Genomic DNA, 18,455 nt, shown 5'->3' with positions numbered 1-18,455 from the left:
GAAGTGTTTATTGATACATGGCTATGTGGTTAAATCACACACATACCCAGATTTAGGCAAATGTCAGAGAGGTTTTCATCCCCTTCGAATTCACATGTGCCCGCATGACTCCCATGGAATTGTTAACCACTTTGTCCAAGCTCAGTGTCCCAGTATTAAAAATTCCACTTGGCTTTCACCATCCCTCTGCCTGACAGTTAACATTCTTAACAAACCATTACTATAAGCATTAACTATATTAATTTAAAATGGTTAACTGACAGTAATTCAACAATATATACTTAAAGTACCTGTGTCAACTTATTCCTTACAGATTTAGTTTTCTTTTTAACTAAGCAAAAATGGTCTGTCTTTCCACAATTAAGACATTCGTAAGGCGCATCTTGGAACTCCTCTCCCTGCTATATTTTGATGGCAGTATATTTTTTCCTTACATATTCACAGCCTTTCTTCTTTCAACTAGTTGATCCTCTTGATCATTTTCCAGTTCTCTAATTACAAATTGTTAAAGTATGAATGTAGCTCAGTATCCTAAAATAATAGCTCAGTCTCAAAATAATCATAAATAATCAAAAGAGAGAATTAAAATAATCTCATAAATATCCCACAGCATTTAAAGTGCACAGAATAGATTTTTTGGGATCCCTAATCCCTTCAGTTCCTCATCAGACTCGATTGCATACTAATTTCCTGTATAGGGAGCTGGATGGGAAATCAAATCTTTCATCCAGTTGCTTCAATATTAAAGTCCTTAAAATATCAAATGTTATCAGTGTTTATTAAAGCTTCAGCCACTTATCTAATGCTGCTAGAGCTTCCTATTTCTCGAAACATTTAAGTCTTAAAGGAGAAGTCCAAATCTCCATGTTCAAATAATACATCAAAGGCACAATAATCTATACACCTTCAATCCAGTTTCTGACTATATCAAGATATCACAGGCCACTCATAACATAGCCTCTCAATGGCTGAGAAATAGCATCTTTAAAGGTTGCTAGCGGGGTTTTTTGTGGAGAAGTAACTTACCAAGCCCTATGCCCCTTGCAACCTGAGTCTCAGCTGAGGTCTCAGTTGAAGGTGTCTTATGGCTCGGTGCTCCAGGACTCAACAGCACATGGTTTTGTGGCCTTCTTCATCCAAAGTAGCTCTGATTGGGAGTGACCTGAAGGTATCTCACACAAAAAAACCTAAGCCAATCTGGGTCTGGACGTGTGCCATGTCTAACACAGATATTTCCCACTGCAGACATACTGCGTGGAGCTGCCCCTACTCAAATGTAAAGGACCTTGTTGGCTGGGTCTATTCTGGGGGTCCCCTGTGCCAACCAGATACAGTCTGATCACGGGGACATTCTCAATAGTTTTGCAGGCCAGGACTGATAAAAGAAAGTACTACTTCATGCAGGGCGGAGTCCAACTATGGAACTTGCTTCCCCAGGAGACAGTGATGGTCACTCAGAGGCATAGTGGGGGCAGCGTGAGGGGGGCCATTGCCCCGGGGGCGGTTTCTTCCAGGGTCGCATTTTGCTTCTTAGGCCAACTGGGCAGATTGGAAGGATGCCTGCCTGCCCTGCTGCGTCCTCCATGCCCTGCCCCCCAGTGCGCCCTGGCATGGGACAAAGACACACGAGAGCACAAGCAGCAAAGCAGGCGGGGAAGCGCTGGGACTGCACACTCATTTGGGCCTAATCAAGTTATTCAGGCCTAACTGCTAACTGTGGAGTCCCTCTGACGTGTGACTTAGCAGCCATTTTCTCCGTGTGTTCTCTGTAAGATTTCAGTCAGAGTCAGTCTGCCTCAGTGGTGAGCAGAGTCAGTATGGAATCTCAGTCAAACTGTTTGGAACCATGTTGTTTATGAAGAAGTTTATTTTAACTCAGTAAAACTCTTATTCTTTCACTTAAAAACTCTGCATTATTAATTTACGCTGCACGTCCCGCCCAGACGCTGGGAAGCTATGTGCCACCACTGTGGTCACCAGCATGGATAGCTTGAGAAGCGGATTTGACCAGTTCATGGGGGGAGAGGGCTGTCGTGGCTCCTAGCCTTGAAGGCCATGCTCTGCCTCCACAGTTGGAGACAGCCCTGTTTCAAAATGCTGGAAACCACGCGAGGGGAGAGTGCTGCTGCTCTTGGGCTCATGCTCCGCTCCCTGGCTGACCCCTGTGGGAACATGATGCGGGACTAGACGGGCCACTGCAGATCCAGCAGGCTCTCCTGATGTTCTTGTGCACGTTCTCACTGCTTGTGTGTTGTGCTACATTGTGAAAGTCTACATTTGTTCTAAGCGGATAGAATTTGTAAATAGCTGTAGCATGTTGAATTACCAGGTGCTTTTAGCAGCATAGGCTAAAAGACTAAGATACAAAGATACACCCATTTTAGTCTGTCTCAGCACCTCATCTGCAATATAGGAATAATACGGAAATACAAACCTATCTTACAGAGTTGTTGTAAGGATTGCAGTGAAGTAATGAACACGAAGTGCTTTGTATTGAAAGAGCCATTTAAATGATCCTTATTGCCATTGTTACTTGGCTAATTTTATTACCTTTTGCATTCCAGCTATATAAAATCACAGACGCAGTAATATAGATTTGTTGTGTATGTCAAGGAAGCAATATAGCAGAAGTTTAATTGGTTTGATGGTTTTGATCTTCCATCTCCAAATTGACATTTAACTTCTGAAAAGGAAGGAGGAAATGTATTCCCCACATCAATCAGACATAACAGGAGTGCCTTGTTAAAAGGATCATTAGATAATCAATAGCTAGAAAGAAATTACTCAATGCTATGGATGTAATGTCTAGACAAATTGTGCCCTTTGGTTATATGGCAGTGTATTCATAGACTAGCATTAGATTCAGAGCACAGTTGAGGTTTTTGAAGGATCAACACTTTAAAAGGAGAAACTGTAAAATTATGCAGTTGCTACCATTACTGACACATGTTGAATTCAAGTGAGGCTGCTATGTACTGAAGTTCTCACCCTGGGCCAGCAGGGGGATACTGTAGATAGTTATGCAAATGAAGGATCGAAAGTGACGTTCAGTGACTGGATAGTTTTAGAAAGTTGTTACAGTAACGTGGTACTGGAGCTCTATACAAGCAGGCTGAGCCCTTCAGTTCAGTTCTGTCCTGGCCTGTGAATAAACAAGAGCTGTTTGGAGAATCGCTGTGTCGTCTGATATGTTCACCCACAACTTAACAGAGGCCACAAATGGCCCTGAGAGCATCAAGACATGGTGATTCTCTGAGATACTGTATGGTGAACAAACATGGCTGCCACAGCATCACCTCCTAACACTCCAGTGGCATTTGCACCCTCATTTGCAGCCTGCACATCAGCAGGAGAAGCACTTTCTGCCTGTTCCAGGTGCTCCAGCTCTTCCTAGCCATGTTAAAGGGGCAGGGGGGGGGAGAGTTTAATAGCCCTCAGACCATCTCATGGAGGAATTTGGTGAGGTGTGGATTCTAGAGAGGGCAAGGTTAAGTATATTTATTGTGAACCAAAGTGCAAATAAAGCTTGTCAGATGGGAGAGAGACTAGGCTGTGGGCACATTGCAGGCAAGTGTGGAGGCTGGTGAATCCCAAATGAGTTTTAGCTACAGGTGGAGCAGTCATGCTTCACAGCACACTCAAAGCAGATGGGCAAGTGGAACTATGCTTTAGGTTGTTTTGTGCATTTACTCTCAAGTAAATTTGAAGAAACTATGGTTCATTCATGTCTCGCTAAACTCAGGTCATGTTAACTATAAAACATATAAAATGAACAACATCAAAACAAAAAAGTGTAAAGGGAGCTAGTGAATAGTATATTCCATGAATGCATTAATATATGTGTTGTTCTAAATTGTAATGTATTTAATTAAAAAGGTGCAGGTCTGGGCAATGAATGGACAAATAGCTCAGAATGTGGAGCTGTGAGTCAAATAGTATCTTGGAAATGGAGGTTATTCTCCTCCCAGGTACAGACACAACTTGGTTAAAAACAATTTGCCTGAAATAATTGCTGCTAACATCATCATCATCATCATCATCATTTTATTTGTATGCCGCCTTTCCACAGTTAAAAACAATGCTCAAGGTGGCTTACAATATGAAATGATTTACATAGTTACAAACATAACAAAGTAGTCATAAAAATAAGTAAAACACATCAAAAACTACATAAGCAAACTGAACAATTTCCACATAAAAATAAAGATACAAAAAATTAATATCGGTAACAGCAAAAACTCCCGACAAAACTTTCCCCAAAATACCCCACCCTGGGCCAGGTGGAGAGAGGCAGGAACCCAGCAGGTCAGACTAACAGGTACTTGGCTTGCGAGATCACAATTCCAAGCATAACAGCTATAGCTGTGTCTGTGGGGATGGGATCCGAACAGGTACCTGCTGCCATGCTAACGTATAACAATGCAGGTACGTGCTAACCACATTGACTGTGGAGTTGAGACCACCAGTGGTTGTTTGATGGGTTGCATGCATGTCTACTCAGAAATCAGTTTTTGCGTTGGCCTTCTCCCAGGTAAGTGAGAATAGGATTGCAGTCTTAACCTTGAAGTGAGATAGGTACACAGAAGTAGTATCATGGGTGTAGCCAGGATTTTTGTTAGGGGGAGCAGGCCTTTTATGGGGGGGGGGCAGAACCTCAGTTAGCTACATATTTTCTTGATTTTTCTTAATGGGGGAGCAATTGCCCCTCCCTGCCCCCTCTTGGCTACATCCATGACTAGTATATTAAATCTGTATGTGCCAAAAAGCCAGTAAACTTAGAATTGGAACTGTCATTCAAAGAGTGAGACATGTGACTTAGCAGGTGATAGTCAAGTAAGTTTTACTCATAGTAGGCACATTGAAATTAATGGGCACAACTTAGTCAGTTTCATTAATTTCAGTGTATCTACTCTGAGTAAAACTTAGATGATTACTACCCATAATTTTTAACAAATTATGATGATGAGTATTTATATAGCCCTTTATTAAAATCCTGACTACTTCAAACAACTCCTTAAGGTAGGTCAGTATTATTGTCCACATATTGCAGTTGGGGTGATATAGGGGTGAGGTTTACCAACAGTGACTTTCCATTCTGCCAGTCTCAGGTCAATATGTGTCAAACTATCATTTGGATATATAATCTGAAGATTTTGTAGACTAAAACAAGGAAAGGAAAGTAGATACCTGAAAACATGCAGTGTACATGTCAACGTTTCTGAACAAGTGTAGAGAAATAAAAGAAGTTTGTTGCATTGGGAATAAAGAAGGAGACATATGCATGAAAAATTATGGCTGGGAAGTGTGGGAAAAGATCAGAACATTGTGGGGGAATGGCAATTGATTTTGACAGGTATATAAATCTAGGGATGGGGTCTGAGCACTCACAATCAGTGCAAAGGTAGTGAGAGAAAGGACAGCTGTGAATTGAACCAAAGACAAATTTCCCCAGGGAACACTGACTGGATGATAGGCAGCAAACCAAAGTGAAGAAGGGAAAAGTATACCATCAGACAGAATTTATTTTTCATTATTTGTGAATTTTAAAGAGCACCATCCTGTACATACCTATTCAGAAGTATGCCCTTTTGGGTTCAAAGCAACTTGCTCCTATGTAGGTTTTCACCTTTCCTTGAATGCAATTGGACACCATTTTGAATCAAGATGGTGGAATGGACCTTTCAAAACAGAACTGATCTTTTGTTTTCTTAGAATTCCTGAGCAATGTCAGGTATGAGGCTGTTAGTTTTTACACAATAAAAATAACAGAACCACAAAACAGCAAGCAGTGGAATAGACAAAAATTCCAGGGTTAAATTGATTAAAACTAGTATATCCAAAATATCCAACAGAACAAAAACAGGTATATAGCTAGCGCCAAACTGAAAACAAACTTGATGACTACCAGGAGAGCCTCCTAACTTCATATAACATGTGTCCAACACATGTCTTATAAATGACTAATGGTGCTCAAATACAAAGTGAATATATTAAATGCATGTCAGCTACACAATTTTCACTAATGCAGCGGCAGAGTGTGTCTCATTGGCACCTGTGTGTGTGTGAAAGAGAGAGGGGGGCAAGGAGAGGGGCAGAGGACAAACAGTACCCCCTGTGCCTGCCCTGCCCTCTGCGGATCTGGGGGGGGGGGCGGCATGAGAAGAATGCAACAGACACGCACCTCTTGATCCCAGCCTTGCCAGCAAAGGTAAGGTTGGGACTGAAGGGCGCACGACTGCCACATCCCCATGCCACCATCCCCAAGCAGTCTTGGAAGGCTGGGATCTGGGGAACATGGTGCGAGGAGGATGCAACAGCCACACACCCCGCCCCAACCATGTAAGATGCAGTCTAAGGGCTGTTGCATATGCAAGCCTTTAAGTCAAATGTTAAGAAACAATAATAAACAATAGCAAAAAGCTATAGATGCTAGCTGAGCACTGCCGCATGGGTAATATATTTTAAAGTACACAAAAATGTTGTCCTTTTTCACTTGTTTCATGACTTCCTAGCAAGTTACAGTAGATTGCAGTCTTAATGAGGTAAGTCAGGTACAGAAGCCTAGACCAACTCCCAAATTCCGATTTTAAGCACTCATTATAGCTTCTGCTTGACCCAGTGAATTTACCACCAAATGTTAAAACACTGCATCTGTTTCTGAATCAATAGACTGGGGTTTGTTTTTTGGTTAACTTCTAATTCAGGTTCAACTGACTTTCAATAATTATTTGATTCTATTCCAGTTTGAAGGGGAAATGTGGTTGGCTCAGTCTGGTTTTCAATTCATGGCTAGTTTGACATCTTGCTTTAGTTTTTCCTTCTGGTTATACTTGTGGGATGTAAAACTGCAGTCAAGAACAACATTCCTACAGTGGCCATATTAGGGGATGTTTTGTACCACTCAGGCGAAGACTTCCTGTTTCCTCCTGAGCTGGGACAGACTTCCACTCCATGTGACTCAATGAGTGTGGTCTGTTGTACTAGCATGGAGGAGCACACAGCCTCCATGTTCTGATCAGTGTGTCTTCTCCATTTTGTATGTTGCTGTGTGTTTGGAGAAGTGACTGCTTAGTCGCAGTCACTTGGGACTCACTTCTTCATGGAATAGTTCTAGTTGTTATGTTATGCCTTCAGGGATATGTCTGTGAACTCGAATGAATCTGTGAGTAAACTTCTGTACTTTTATATTAACATGAATCAGATTCTTGTGTTTATTCTTTTTTAAGAGGAATCAGAAGGGATTTTACCAGGAAGGAATCTTTAATAGTAAGACTCAGATGATCCAGCAACAAGCTGATCGCTGCGTAATTTAAAAAGGGGGATGTTTGGAACTCTGCTAGAATATGGAACTTGCTAGCGCAAGTTAGGAAGGATATTATTAAATAATATATCCTCTCCTGCCTCCCTAATCATCCCCACAATACTGGGCAGACCAGAGACCCTGGAGAATTTCAGTCCATTAAGAAGTGCTTTTGCACATGTAATTTTGACAGGTTTGGGACATTTCCAATTAGTGTATTCCTTCTGCTGCTACAAAGCAATATCTGGTCCGGATAACTAGTTGGTGAAGTATTGTCTAAAAGTCTAGCTAGTGTTTGATGGCTCTTTTTCTTCTTTCAGCTAAGGCCCATTCCTTCTCTACTACACAGAGCACTGCACCACAACAAACGCTCAGCACGATGCTGGTTCCTAAAGAATGAACTGAAGCAGGATCCTGGACTGGTAAGTTACTGGTTTAATTTGTTGTGATGAATTATTTCTGTAACTGTACTGCAAAACATGGTGGCACTAAGGAGGCAAAGAGGTTTTTTGATCCTTTTATGGGAAACAAAACCCAGCGTTTTACAAAAGCCTGTAGTTTGGAGTGTTAGGGAGCTGAATGTTTTTGAGTGTTGAAAAAGACTTCATTATATATGTCAGTCATTAATGCATATTTATTATTCCTCTCCTCTATCCAGTTAAATAAGTGGATATTTTCTGCTGGATTGGAACTGATCTCTAGGAGCATTGTTCATAAAACATGTACCATGCTATGGGTATGTTTACAGCTAAAACTGGTTCTCCCTTCAGAGATTCCTGGGAATAGGAGGGTCATTTTCGGAAGTGGAGGGGCTAGGGATAGCTAAAAGCCAAATTTAAATCCCCAGTCTTCTGTAGGGGAGGCCCTGAGAGTTAAACAGGTATGTCTAATGAAGGCATTGTAAAGATCTGTAACGAATGTGCCAGGTGAGGCTCCCTGGGGAGAGCATTGCATAAGTGGGGAGCCACTGCAGAAAAGGCCCTGTTCTTGTGTTGCCACCCTCTGGACCTCTCATGGAGGAGGCACACAAGGACTTTAGATGATGCTCTCAGGGTCCTGGTTGGTTCATCCAGGTAGAAGCAGTGAGGCAGTCCTTGAGGTATTGCAGGTCTGAGCCACAGCTGAACTTGGTGAGAAAAACAAGAGTGGATTAAATAAGACTGGAGGGGAAACAGGCAGAGCTGCCCTGAGTGAGTGGCAAAAAGCTTTCCTTTCCTTTTTGGGAAAGAATTGGGGGAATTGTTTTTGAAAGAAGGAGGATTTGTGTTATGGGACAGAAATTTGTGGGGAGCGGGCTCAGAGGGGAAAAGAGAAAAACTTTTTTTGAATACAAGTGGGACAGAGGAATAGGAGTAGGGTTTGCATCAGAGCAGGACAAGATCCCTGATGCAGTGCAGCCAAGGCCCACGTAGTCCAACCTCCTGTTTCAAATGGCTTCCAGCCACATGCCTATGGAAGATGTGCGTGGCGATGTGAAGATTACGACTCTCCTCTTGTCTGTCATTTATTGAACATGGTTTTCATTTACCTATCACAGCTGTCAGAAGGGGCGGAACTGCGACAGAGTAGGGAGGGAGGATCTTTGGGAAGCAGCGTAACAAAGTCTGGGGGAACTTGTAGTGCTGCCACTGCCCCACTTTTGGAGGTATCAGCTGCTGCTGTTTGTCACACACTATGCACAACTCCTTATCCAAGGAGCTCAGAGCAGCAGCTTCTTGTTAGATAGCCCAGTTTGGCCAGAACTGCTTAGTTTCAGCAGCAGCATAGTTTTCCATAGTTGAACCTGAAGGTTATTTTGTAGATAAAATGCTGTGAAAGACAAGCAGTACATTTTTCTTGTAGCTCATTCTAGTAAAAGCTGCAGAAACATTAATCAAAGTGCATGTCTTACCCGGCAATGCTAATGGAATGTAGTAGCCCAGTGTTGAAATACTGAGTGAAATATGAGCAGTTCACAGAAGGCTGTTCTTGAAGGCTGGCTGCTTAATGCATGTGCAGTCCACCTTTTCACCCTCCAGAGCTGTCTCCGCTGCTGCTGCTGCTGCTGCTGCTGCTGCACCCATTCTCTCTCCATCCATTGACTGCCCTGTGCTGCCATCCATCTCGCCTCTGCAGTTTCCATGTGCTGATCTACCCCTTACCTGACACCCACCACAGCCCTTCTTGAGCCCTTCAGTTTAGCTCCCTCCCTCTCTTTCTATCCGCCCAGTGCTGTGAGCTGCCATGCCCTGCTGGATCAGCCCTGTCTAGTCCAGCGCCCTGCTCTCTCAGTGCCTAACCAGATAGGTGCCTGTGAGAAATCTGCATGCAAGATTTGAGCACAAGAGTGCTCTTCCATTGTGTGGGTTCCAGTCAGCACCAACCCTCAAAGGAGAGGTGACTGCCTCAGGCGGCAGGATTCACAGGGACAGCAGATCCTGCCTCCAAGTAATGCATTGCCCACTGCTGCTGCTGCCAGTGGCATAGCGTGGGTTGTCAGCACCCGGGGCAAGGCAAGTAATTCGTGCCCCCTAACCCGTGGATTTGTGCCCCCTAACCCCCAGATGTTGCGCCCGGTGCGGCCGGCCCCCCTGCACCCCCCACGCTACGCCACTGGCTGCTGCTGCTGCCACCAGTGGCGCCAATGACTCCACACTTCTTGGAAGATGGATCTGCCTCCTCCTCAGCAGCCCCCCCCATTTACAGTGACCTCTTGGCAAAAAGGAGGTGCTGCTGGTCTCCCCCACCCTGTTCCTGTTATAGATCTTTATCCCCCCCCCCCGGTTCCTGATGTAGATCTTCACTCCTTCTTTCCTGGCTGGAGGGGGGCATTTTGTGGTTTGCCTCAGGTGCCAAAATGTATTGGGCCAGCCCTGTTTCCAGCAACTGGTTTTCAGGTGTGGTTCCACCAGCATATGAGTTTTCTGCTGGCAAATCCCCTCTCTGCTGGCGTGTGTGTGTGATCCACCTCTCCTAACCCCTCTAGCTGGCAGATTTGGTAGTTTGGATTGCTCTTCAATAAGTTGATTTTTCTTTTCAAAATTGCAATGAATTATGTGTATGTCCAACTTACTTTTTTGCGTTTTGTAGTCATCTTGATATCTTAATACATCCATCAAAGCTGACAAATAATACATCGGACTAGTGTGAAAAAAATTCCTATATTTAAATGTTTTATTAATAATCTTATTACTCTTGGGTAATAGAGTTTAACAGGGTTTTTGTATTCCACTGTATGCGTTGCCAGAAATTTGTGTCAGCTTCTGCCATTTGTCTTCAGCCAGTGCACTGAATGCTTAGTATGACTTTACTAGTCTGCAAAGACAATTTGTAACCTGAAATAAGCAGCCCAGGCATTTGTTCATGTAACAGTTTTGATGAATGCATCCTGTGTTTCTTTAGTAAGGAAAATACAACACCTTATAAAATACTTCTTCTACAAAACTCTGCAGAGTGAGACTGAATGAAACCGAATTACCAAACACATATGTTGTGTCATTTGTGGCCCACCTCCAGAGATGGAGCCTAATGAAAGACAGTGGATTCCTGAACACTCGGAGAGATTTTCCAGAGGATCAGGCAGGTGATCCTGTTGTGACTCTAGTCTCGCTGTGGAATAGCAGGCGGCAAGGACCCTTAGCACCCTTGCCCCGGTCCTGAGTACCCTCTGGTGCTGTGGAGTCTGTTCTGCCTCCTGGTGCTCCAGGGGCAGCAGACAATGGAACAGGCTGAGCAACGGCTGGAACACGAAATGTGTGCTAGAGTGCATAATGATGCTTGCTGTGGGTGTTGCAGGCAGTGGAAGAAAGCCTCCAGGGCATCCTCAGGTGGTCATGCGGCAGAACATATTTTGGGTGGTATAGTTAACACCTGCTACAGTGGAGGGAGCCCTGCAATCCCTCAGAAATCCCCTGTGACCTTTTTTGCCCAAAACCTTTGAGGATAATGTCCCTTGACTTAGCACAGTTTTCACAGCAAACCCAAATGAAGCATCCATGATCATTTTCAGTTGAGGCTGCCTGGTGATGCAGAAGTGTGGCATCACAGCTGTTTTTGTAAATCCAGTTGCTGCAGTGACAGGAGTGGGGGTGAGGGTGCAGGGACTAAGGATGGGACCCAAAGCTGCCATGGACTGGAAGTTCCACAACTCCACCTTCAGATAATGCTCACGCTGGGTTCCAAAGTACACCATTATAGAGAACTTTATGCATATTGCAAATCAATTAGACAGCTGTGTTTTGTTTTTTTAAAAATGCTACTAAAAGGACTGGAGAAGAACAGGAAAGATAAAAAGCATGAAGAACTTCAATAACTTTTCTCTTCCTTAATTGGAATCATGCCAGTTAACAAGGAGTCTTGGTTGACCACAAACTTGACATGAGCCAACAGTGTGACGCGGCAGCTAAAAAAGCCAATGCAATTCTGGGCTGCATCAATAGGAGTATAGCATCTAGATCAAGGGAAGTAATAGTGCCACTGTATTCTGCTCTGGTCAGACCACACCTGGAGTACTGTGTCCAGTTCTGGGCACCACAATTCAAGAAGGACACTGACAAACTGGAACGTGTCCAGAAGAGGGCAACCAAAATGGTCAAAGGCCTGGAAACGATGCCTTATGAGGAACGGCTAAGGGAGCTGGGCATGTTTAGCCTGGAGAAGAGGAGGTTAAGGGGTGATATGATAGCCATGTTCAAATATATAAAAGGATGTCACATAGAGGAGGGAGAAAGGTTGTTTTCTACTGCTCCAGAGAAGCGGACACGGAGCAATGGATCCAAACTACAAGAAAGAAGATTCCACCTAAACATTAGGAAGAACTTCCTGACAGTAAGAGCTGTTCGACAGTGGAATTTGCTGCCAAGGAGTGTGGTGGAGTCTCCTACTTTGGAGGTCTTTAAGCAGAGGCTTGACAACCATATGTCAGGAGTGCTCTGATGGTGTTTCCTGCTTGGCAGGGGGTTGGACTCGATGGCCCTTGTGGTCTCTTCCAACTCTATGATTCTATGATTCTATGATTCTAACATTTAGGTGCAAACAAAGTGAAGCTATTTGTAGTAGGAGTTTAGAGAATGATTCAAAAGAAATTAGTCTGACTTAGAAAAGTTTTTTTTTTAAATTGCTTTTATTGTTACAAGAATAAATAAATGTAATTGTTTCTTAGCAGTATCTACACTGCAAATGTTATAGTGGTTTTATTTATCCATTTAATTATCATGATTTCCCTCCTAGTATTTTGATAAATGCAACTGAAATGAAGGTGCAGATGATGGTGTTAGGGTCCCAAAACCTACCTGCAAAGAATCAAAGTTCCCAGAAGGGGACTGTAAATTTGATATCAGTCAACTACACCACAGTTAAACAATTACCGTTGCAAGCCCAAACATGTTTACTCAGAAGTAAGTCCTATTGAATTCAGTGGCATTTACTTCCAGGTAAATTGGGTTGAGATTGCAGCCTAGGTGTTTCACAAGTTAACTGGGATGACCTTCAATTATTCTCTGTTTAATTTCCCCCATCCCATCATACAAAACAGATGATTGGTCAGGGCTTGGTAATTGTTCATTTTTCTGGTGAATGTGGAATGCCTGCTCCAGGAATGAAGGAACTGGTGAACTCTGTCCTCACTGTGTGTGTAAAGAAATTAAAATTCTCAGATGTGAGGAAATATGCTCTTTGCCACTCAACTTATATACAGTTATTCTTTTAAATATTTCCCACCAAAATACTGTATTTTGTACATATAAATAAAAATGTTTTGATACTGTTTTTCTTCTACGTAATTAATAAAAAACCTTTTTACAAACACTAATACACACAAACACATTATAGTATTAACCAAAATTAAGTATGCAACATATATATATGCCCTTTAGAAAGGAAGGGCAAAACAAATGCCAGTTGTGAATTTCAACTTCTTGTTAATTTTGAGAACCTGTTTGCTTTGTGTAGTTATTAAGAAGTAGTTGGCATCCTTCATCTCCACATGGACAATTGTGGTGCATTGTATTTTCTGAAGAACATGGGTGGGGGGACGTCTTTAAAAAAGTGGCAGACTTTTCTTTTTCCTGACCCTAACAATTAAACATTAGAGCAATATACATTACTTCAGACTTTAAAGGTCACGACTAATTTAAGAAGTCTGAAAGTAATGCTCAGGCACTGTCTAGAGTGGTGTTGCCCTGCTCAGCAGAGGCCAGGGGCATATAGTGTTTCATAATATAAAGCACCTTTTTCTTTTTTGCCATGCATGAGCAGTTGAACTCCACATTGTTTTTCTGCACAGTTGTTGCTGCCATTCAGAGCTGTATCAGGGCAAACATTAAAACAATGCTACTTGATACTAGAACAGTGGCGATGGCAGGGTGTTTATATATATATAGATGTAACATGAATTATAGTTGTTGTTGAAAGCGTTCTGAAGAACAATTGCAGGTGCTAGTTGTCCTTGAACCCAAAATAGCTACTACACAGAGAGCTGGATGCTTGTTTGGTGGTTCAGGGAATATTTTTATAATGACATCTTCAGCTCATGGCAACTGTAAGGTCTTGCTGTATTCATAATACTTCCATCTGCTCACATAATCCTTTGTGCCCATTGAGTGTTCCAACTCTTCCCTTGCTCTGAGTAAAGAAAAGCAGAGTTGCCCACTGATTCACTATTTTACTTTGGCCTTGGGTGCATTTTCCTGCTCTTCCTCTCATCAGCTGCAAGCAACAACATTGGGGCTCTCCTGTCATTAATGCTTGCAGTGGTTGTTCAAACTGAGAGGGGCCATGAGCACTCAAGGACTTTCTGTACTTAGAAGAACCCAAGCTGGATAAGACTGTTAAATTTCGATGTGGGGTATTTCCTCCCAATCCAAGCAATAGCTTCAAAAGTGGGATTCTTCCTGAGGCGAGGAAAGGGCTAAATCCCCCCTTCATATCTGCTGTGATTCTTGCAGTTATAAGCTCACCTCCACACAGAGGCTGTTCTGTTAAGTAAAAACCCCAACACATTAAATGTTTGGTTTGGCTCCTTTGTAAACCAGACCCTTGTTGCAAATCTGTCTGACCTTTGCGGTGAAATTGCTGCTGAAGCTTTTCTGCATCCAACATGGATCTTTAAATTTCAGTTTCACCTAAATATCATGGCTAATTGCCACCAAACATATATTTATCTGTGCTTTAAAAACAACAAACAAACAAACAAACAAACAAACAGCAAAACAACTTACCGATATGGCAGTAAATTCTAAAACGCCAATTATGTGTTATTGACTTCCTTATGTCAGTTCTGAATCTTCTGCCTATCAGTTGTAATTGGTGGCCACCAGTTCCATAGTTCTGAGAGGGGATGAAACATCACTCTTTCTCCATGCAATTTGTCATTTTATAAACATCTTATCCTTCCCCTTCTTTGTTTCCCTTCCCTATATGTATGTGTGCTTTCCTGTCCTCTTGTTCCAGCCACTCTGTTCTTTTCCCCACTCCCCCTCAGTTGTGTCTTAATACTCCATGCCACTGAGCTTTCTATAGTTCTGTTTTGGGGTCCCCTCTCCACCCCCACCCCCGATTGTGTGTGTGTGTGTGTGTGTGTTCCTTAAGTTTACTGCGAGTCTGCTGGTACTTCTCTCTTGTGTGTGGGTGGTATGGTTTAAACTTTGTAAACATTGCTGTGGAAAACCTTAGATCCGTATTAGTATATAGATAAGAAGTTGGTGGGCTGTGAGAAATTGCATGGGAGGGGGACAGGACAAACAGCTGGGGAAATCCCCTCCCTGTTTCAAGTGCAACAGCATGAGATTACTGAGCTCAGGGACTTCCTCCTCATCTAGCCCTCATCTCGCTAGAATAATAGAAATGCTATATATTGTTGACTGCTGAGGTCTGGGAAGTGGATACGGAAATACTGTATTCTTAAGCTTCCTTTCCTAGCAGCTTCCATTATAACAATGATGGAGCAATTCACTAGGTGCGGGGGAGACCACCAGCATGGATGGCCAAAGGAACAGATTTATTCATGGAGGATAACTCTCTCCACAGCTATTAGAAACATGATAGCTAAGTTGCACAAATGCAGTACAGTGGTACCTTGGGTTAAGAACTTAATTTGTTCCAGAGGTCTGTTCTTAACCTGAAACTCTTCTTAACCTGAAGCACCACTTTAGCTAATGGGGCCTCCTCCTGCTGCCGTGCCGCTGGAGCACGATTTCTGTTCTCATCCTGAAGCAAAGTTCTTAACCTGAAGCACTATTTCTGGGTTAGTGGAGTGTGTAACCTGAAGCATATGTAACCCGAGGTACCACTGTATAACTCTCGAGTTCTGGATGCTGATGGCAAACAGTGGAGGACTGTTGTTGCCTTCCTACTCTGCTTGTCAGAGGCACCTGGCTGCCTGAGAATGGAAGCCACGCTGAGCTGGATGGACATTTTGGTCTGATTCCAGCAAGACAGTGTTTCAAGTCCGCTTGGCTGCTCATCTTTGGCACAGCATTGCCCACCCTCAGGGAGCTTGTGAGGCTGCTGCAGCCTCTGGAGGCTTGCTCATAAGCCGCTGTCCATTCAGCACTCTGCCTTTGCCTTCTGAAGAGATTCTGGCTGTATACAGACAATGTGTTTTCAGAAGCCGCATTGTACAGTTGTCATTGCCTACATTACACATGTGGTGTAAGCTTGTGTTTCAAGCTGTAGTGTGATGATACTATTGCAGTGATGTTTGGATAGGTGTCTGTTGGGTAGGTCTCATGAGGAACAGAACGCTCTCCCTGCATATGGGTTTGCATTATTTAATCACATTGAAAGGATGGGTGCATATCTAAGAGAGAGGGCTGGTGGTAATAATAATAATAATAATTTATTATTAATTTTGCCAGCAGGAAGTTTCAATACTCTGCAAATTTGTACTGAAATGAGGCCTCTTTGTTCCTCCTTAAGATTATCATGCAGCCAGTTAAATTCCAGACACATAAAATCATGCTATTTTAGGCCCAATCATAGATCTTAAGATAATTATTTCTTAAACCATTGTCAGGAGTAAGGGAAGCAGAAAAAGGCAGCAATGGTATTTCCCAGGGCAGAGCTGCTTGTTGCTCTGTGTCTGTTTCCCCCTGAGGGTTTTTCTTTTATTACGTGAAGTGAGCTTTCACAAGGATGAGGGGACTGTTTAATTCTTTCTTTCCTAGCAATGTATCTGTTTAAAATAGACCACCCCTGGCTCTCTTTCTCTCCAAGGGTTAGAAGGTATGGGGCCTGTATCTGTTATTTCTCTAGGAGAAAAGTGGCTTGTGGTTTTGAACAGCTAGAAAGGAGAGAAATGAAGGGGTAATAATAATGATAGCTGTTATTGTTATTATTATTAATTTTTTGTATCCAACCTATCAAACTTGGTTGCCCCAGCCCCTCTGGATGGCTTCCAACAGAGTACACAAAAGCAGCAGCAGCAGCAACAACAACAACAACAACAACAGAACATCACAGATTAAAAGTGTCACAGAAGCTTTACCTGATAAAATTAAGCCCCTGAGGGAAAGAATCACTAAACTACATGGAACTTATAGTTCCCCTCTTAACTTATCTCACTTGGATCCCATCCACTCTAGTAATATATATGTCTCATACAGCCCAATAAGTGACGTTTCATGTTGAGCTTCTTTTGAACTTAGCAGTAGATGAAAGTCACTATAGTTGCATGCAAACATTTTTGACGGTCTTTTTGGATGTGGATGTGGAGGCAGGAGGACTACCTGTGATTGCCTTTTGTGGAGTGTTTGAGATCTGGCCCAACACTTTCCTCTCCTCCCTGTCATGGGGAGAACGGAATGACCAAACTGGGAGAACCACACATTCAGATGCCTGCAAAACCTATCCTTTTGGTCATTAACTTCCCTCCCCAAAGTTACAGGATTGGGGAGAGGGTGCGCCAGCTACAGCAGGGGTGAGGAACCTCAGGCCCCGAAGTCCATCACACCCTCTGGGCATCTCTCTCTGGCTCTCAGAACTCTTCACCGCCCATGCCCAGGCCATGCCACTCTCCTTAGGCCACAGAGCCCTCACAACCCTGCTCTACACCTTCCTCTCGTGTTTTTGCCCGGCTGGAGTGTGGTGGAAGATGGAGAGTTGTGTATGTAGAAACCTCTGGCTTTTGCATGGCTGAAACATGCCACACTATACAAGGTGAAAGAGGCATATATTGATCCACCTACTTCTTGCCTCTGTCCCTGCTCACCACCAGCATGCATTTCTCCACCTCTGAGCAAGAAGGTTGCCCCCTGGTCCAAGACATGCTCCCCCCGCAGGGAAGAAGAGGGAGTGATGATCAAATCAGGAACGGGGGGGGGGGTGAAGATCAACCTTATCCAGTGGTTGAACTGGGAATCAAAGACCATTGTGGGTAGGAAAGAGGCCTGCTCCGAATTGCATGAAGTGGCTGCAGAGCCCTGGAGACCCCAGAGGGCAGCCCCCGCCATTTCCTCCCTAGGAGTGGGAGGAGGCCGGCTGCACCTTCTACTCACTGAGAGGCTGCTGTGGAGCTGGCACTGGGAGGAGCTGCTGAGGGGACAGCAGATGTGGCCTCCAAGGAGCGTGCCATAGCCGTTGCTGCCACTACAGCAGCAGCAGTGGGTGGTGCATTCCTTGGGGGCATTGCTTGCTGCTCCTGTGGTTCCTGCCGCACCTTGCCTCATGTATGGGCTGGTCCTGCCAGAGAGGGTTCCCAAGCAGACCTCTTTTCAGGTTCCCTGCTGCATGCACTCAGACGGTTCCTTTTCATAAAGGCAGTGCAGTGGTACCTCGGGTTAAGAACTTAATTCGTTCTGGAGGCTAATGGGGCCTCCTGCCGCCGCCGCCCAATTTCTGCTCTCATCCTGAAGCAAAGTTCTTCACCCGAGGTACTATTTCTGGGTTTGTAACCTGAAACGTCTGTAACTTGAAGTGTCCGTAACCCGAGGTACCACTGGATGTGTTGCTCCTGGCACACTAGTGCCAGTTGAGTAAGCAAAGTTAAAATATTGCTGGCTGTGAATGTGAAATTATTGGTAGCACTAGAGTGGTAAGAATAAGCTAAGACTGTTGGACACCTTATAGTGCAAAATTATATAATTATAAACAATAGACTCCAGCAGTTGAGCTTGACAGCAGGAGACTGTTATTTTGCAATCATATCTTCAAGGCTCATTAGCTGTGGATTTACACACTA

At 43.6% G+C, this 18,455-nt stretch overlaps 1 protein-coding gene across 3 annotated transcripts in view; it reads left to right on the top strand.

The window, feature by feature from the left end:
• Nucleotides 1–1,648: 1,648 nt before the first annotated feature.
• The window catches only part of LOC309516258 (poly(rC)-binding protein 3-like), a 185,549-nt gene continuing 168,742 nt past the window's right edge, over nucleotides 1,649–18,455 (top strand). For 2 of the 3 annotated variants that reach the window (XM_082194993.1, XM_082194989.1), the window contains exons 1-2: nucleotides 1,649–1,802; nucleotides 7,621–7,722. The gene's annotated coding sequence lies outside the window, so the exon portion shown is untranslated. The remainder of the gene's footprint in view (nucleotides 1,803–7,620; nucleotides 7,723–18,455) is intronic. The other variant, XM_082195002.1, reaches the window with a different exon arrangement.

Source organism: Podarcis vaucheri (genome assembly GCF_965113315.1).
Source record: "Podarcis vaucheri genome assembly, chromosome: 13".
NCBI classification, from domain to species: Eukaryota; Metazoa; Chordata; class Lepidosauria; order Squamata; family Lacertidae; genus Podarcis; species Podarcis vaucheri.
Note: the sequence above shows the minus strand (reverse complement) of the source record. Positions and strands in the feature narration are given on the sequence as shown.